Source organism: Pundamilia nyererei, unplaced genomic scaffold (assembly GCF_000239375.1).
Source record: "Pundamilia nyererei isolate P.nyererei 1_Seehausen unplaced genomic scaffold, PunNye1.0 scaffold00177, whole genome shotgun sequence".
NCBI classification, from domain to species: Eukaryota; Metazoa; Chordata; class Actinopteri; order Cichliformes; family Cichlidae; genus Pundamilia; species Pundamilia nyererei.
In genome coordinates this window covers 4694-9607 of record NW_005187578.1, presented here as the reverse complement: position 1 = coordinate 9607, position 4914 = coordinate 4694, and the positions used below count along the sequence as shown (strand labels likewise).

The 4914-nt window shown below is 37.4% G+C and overlaps 1 protein-coding gene across 1 annotated transcript in view; it reads right to left on the bottom strand.

The window, feature by feature from the left end:
• Window positions 1–3442, bottom strand: part of znf622 (zinc finger protein 622) — a 26114-nt gene extending 22672 nt beyond the window's left edge. Inside the window, exon 1 of the mRNA XM_005746323.1 lies at window positions 3408–3442. The gene's annotated coding sequence lies outside the window, so the exon portion shown is untranslated. The remainder of the gene's footprint in view (window positions 1–3407) is intronic.
• Window positions 3443–4914: the final 1472 nt, after the last annotated feature.

The following is a 4914-nucleotide window of genomic DNA, read 5'->3' as shown; positions in this document are numbered from 1 at the left end:
AATGGGACACTGGACTGTTTTATCTTTTATCTCTTGATATATTTTTTTGTCAATAAATTATCTTTTAGAATTTTATTGACTGTCATCTTTTTGCCCACGACAGAGACGGTTGGTCAGACCTAGAATCTTTCTTTGGGTGTGTTACACTTACAAATGTAGACCTTAAAATAATCTGCAAAGCTCTCTCAAAGAGACTGGAGAAAATAACCCCCCTCTTAATTCATCCTGACCAAACTGGTTTCATAAAAGGTAGGCATTCATCAACAAATACACGCAGATTACTTAATTTGATAGACTACTCATACAGTAAAAACCTAGAAACTACAATATTCTCTTTAGACGCAGAAAAAGCATTTGACAGAGTTAACTGGAAATTTCTATTTGCAACTTTACACAAATTTGGTTTTGGATCCTCTTTCATTAACTGGTTAAAAATATTATATAATTCCCCAACAGCTTGTGTCAAAACAAATGACCAAAAATTCTCCAGCTTCTGTCTCCTGAAGGGCACCAGGCAGGGATGCCCACTCTCCCCTTCACTGTTTGCAATTTTTATTGAACCACTAGCAGCAGCAATTAGACAGAATTCAGTAATCAAGGGCATAAAATGCAAGAACGTGGAACATAAAATCAGCCTTTATGCAGATGATGTGTTACTTTTTCTCCAAAACTCACAAACCAATATCTCTGTGGTGATTGAATTGATAAACTCTTTTGCAAGAATATCAGATTACTCAATTAACTGGTCAAAATCTACAGACCTTCCGAATAATTGCTCCTTCCATAATTCTTTTTCAACACCACTGCAATTGGGAAATATAAAATATTTAGGTATTAATGTTTCCCCCAAGCTTGCAGATCTAACTAAATTAAACAATATCCCACTTTTAAAGAAAGTAGAAGGTGATCTGGCTAGATGGAAATGTCTACCCATATCACTCATGGGAAGGGTTGCCGCTATAAAAATGATGGTCTTACCAAAAATAAATTATTTATTCTCAATGATCCCAACTAAACCGTCACAAGATTGGTTCAGATCTCTAGATTCATGTATGTCCAAGTTCCTTTGGAAAACTAAACCTCCACGTATAAGCTTAAAAACACTACAAAAGACCAAGGATAAAGGAGGATTAGAACTACCTAACTTTCAGCACTACTTCTTAGCCAACAGGCTTCAGTTTATCTCAGGATGGCCAAAACATACTCTCTTAGATGAACCTTGGCTAGATGTAGAACAAGCACTTTGCAATAATCTAGAGATTTCAGATCTACCATTTATCAGCTCAAACGTCCAAAGACATGAATGTGTTAAAAGCATCAACATCAGCTCTTTTCTGACAGCATGGTGGGAGTTTCTAAAATTGACGGCATCTTCATTAATCCCATGCAAACGTACACCTATCTGGAACAACCCTGACATATTACAAAACAATAATATGATAAACTTTTCAGATTGGAGTGGTAAAGGAATCAAATACTTAGAACATATATTAGAAGGAACAGAATTGATTTCATTTGACAGACTAGTTACACAATATGGGATCAACAAGAAAAGATTTTTAGAATATCAACAAATTAAATCCATAGTAAAAAAGAAATTAAAACTGGGTCAAGTTGAACTACAAACACCACCAAGTGTTTTACTTAAAACCCCAATGTCTTACTCTTAAAACCCCCAAATTACTATCCAAAATATACAGAATGCTTTCTAAAACAGATGAATCAATATCACTTCCTATTGCAAAATGGGAAGCGGATTTATCAATTAACTTCTGAAGTTTTGGCGCGAGATATGTGAAGACTTCACAACACTACTACAACCATAGTACAACACACGAAGCCATCTCCGAAAAACTTCTCCAAATCCTAATTTATCTAGGACTTTCATCAGAAAGGCATGACTGACATTGTCAAAGGCTTTTTCTAAATCCAAGCTTAACCCACAAAGGGGGATTTTTTTTTCAAATACAAATTACAACAATTCATCTAAAGTAAAATAAACAACAAATATACAAAGTGAGAAAGCAAAGGGCAAACACCACTACAGGCTGTCACAACACAGAAATACTTACATTTGGCTTTATATACACAATACACGGGTAATTCTTGATACTTTCCAACTTTCTTCTTATTCTCCTTCTCCGATTGGACTTTACCATTTAATCTTTCCACAAAACAATCATACTGTTTAGATATAATTCTTTCAAACATTCACATCTTTTAAAACACACAATTATCACTCTCCCGAATACCGTGACAGTTCACCATTAGCCACCAACTACTTTCCCCCCTCCCCCCAGATTACTTTTAACAAACCCTCCCCATATATTATACTTTCCAAGGTGTAACACTAGGTCAGTACATGAATGAATGAAACACGGACAAGTTGGCACACAAATGTCATAATATTTCTACGTTAATAATTCTGATTATCTCCCAACCAGGAGGTTTGTTTATATAGCTGCTGAAAAGGCTTCACAAACTGCCAAACCTACTTCAATCGACTTATTGTCCATAAGCAGCAGAGTTATATCATCCATATACATGGAAAATTTTATTTCCAACCCTCCGCTACCCGGTGGGGTCAACCCTTTCATTAGCTCATTAGCTCTTAATGCACACGCTAATGGCTCCATCACCAATATAAATAACGTAGGAGATAACGGGCATCCCTGCCTTACTCCAGCTTTCACTCCAACTGTAGTAGTCTATACACCATTCACATTCACAACACTACTACAACCAGAGTACAACACACAAATCCATCTCTGAAAAACTTCTCCAAATCCTAATTTATCTAGGACTTTCATCAGAAAGGCATGACTGACATTGTCAAGGCTTTTTCTAAATCCAAGCTCAACCCACAAAGGGGGATATTCCGCTCATGGCTATAAAGGTAGCTATCCCTTATAATCGCTAAACTATCCGTCATCTTACGTCCTTGTACCCCACGTTTGTTCCACTCCAACTAACTTAGGCACTACTGTCTGTAAACGAAAAAAAAAGGGCTTCTGCTAAAATCTTAATATCTACCCCTAACAATGTCAGGGGTCTCCAATTTCTCAAATCATTTTAGAACCCTTTTTCCATAACAGGGAAATCACTCCTGTATTCATGGACGTTGACCATATACCTTTATCCCACGCTTCTTTATAAACCTTGCACAACGAAGAGCTAAGTTGTTCCCAAAAGGCCTGATAGTATTCCTTAGGTAAGCCATCCATACCTGGGTACTTGTTATCTTGCATACTTTCCATAGCTCTTGTGATTTCCTTTTGTGAATGAAAAACCTCCCTCTTCTAGGGTGATAGTTTGGTTTGATTGCAACGTTGAAATCTCCAAAAACATGTAATCAAGCATGTCTCTGCACTCTTGGGATGTCGACGGCTGTGAAATGGTATGAGTACCTGAGAGCACGGCCATCTCCTCCTGGATCTCCTCCTGTGTCTTAGGCTCCATTTCTATTTGAAATACTTCCTTCTCCTCCGTCGTTAAGTCCTCATTGGTAATCATTTGGGAGGGGGGCACTTCAGCTTGTTCCCCACCCCAGCTGAAGGTCGTTTGATCCTCAACCTCTTCTTGCTGGAACTCGTTGACTTGATTGTTAATGACATTTTCAACAGCTGGCAGACTTCCTCCAATTAAACTTGGCATCTCCTCTAATTGCTGTTGATGAGGTCTTTTCACTTTATTTGCGTAGGATTGGGCGCATGCCCTAAAGGTATGTCCTTCACCCCCACAAAGATTACATTTCCGCGGGAAAGGACAGTCACTTGTAGTGTGCTCTTCACTTTTACAGTTTTTGCAGACTACATTTTCACACTCTGTGGCTAAATGGTCATTAACGCCACATTTGCGGCATGTTTTTGGTTGCCCTGGGTAGAAAACATATCCTCTGATTGCCCCCAATTGGATAGTTGGGGGCAGATGGATCAAATCACCAGAGGTCTCACCTCTATGCAGGTGGATGTAAAAACGATATGCTCCAGTTCTAATTCCATCTTCGTCGTTTAAGTCCAAACCTCTCTTCACCATACATTTGAAAGACAACCAGGTCTTAATGTCTTCCACTCTCACATATTCAGAGTGCATAATGACTGTCACAGCTTTGGGCTCTCTACCCGATAACGGTGTCATTTTGATGTTCTCCAGCTGAGGCCTAGTTTGCCTGAGTCTATTAAACTTATCCAGACATGATTCGTAGAAAGTACTAGTGGCAAAAATCACCTCGTAACTTTTCTTTCCCGGCAAGCCAAAGATATAGTCGATCTGCATTGGCGAGAATCCCAACTCTTTCTGTATGACAATCCTGCTGAACTGTTGTCGGTCCATTTCGCAATCTCAAAACGCACAGCAATCCTCCTGGAACCTGTCATGTTAGCAGTCGTTGTCGCCATGGTGGGTCTGGGTGAACCAATCAATTTTTTTTCAATTTTCAAAATTTTTTATTGTTCATAACACAAAAACCACTACAAATTCTTAACTTTGAACAGAAACAAGACTAAAACAAAAACAAAAACAAAAACAAAAAACAAAAAAAACCCCACAAACTCTCCAATGAAGAATAAAAGAAAAAAATAAAATTAAACCTTAAAAAAAAAAATTAAAGATTTCCATAAGGGGTCCCATATTCTAATTTTTTCAACTAAACAACCATGTATTTTTATACTCCCTTCTTCAAAGGGATATTTTCTCTTAGAAAATAATCATTCAATCAGAATCAGAATCAGAATACTTTATTAATCCCTGGGGGAAATTATTTTTTGTTACAGTGCTCCATTTTAAACCAACATTAAGACAAGACAGACAATACACTAACTAAGAATAGTACAATATATACATATATACACATACATACTTCACTCATAAATAAATAGTTGGAAAAGAAACTATTTTCACCTTAATCTTACTCCC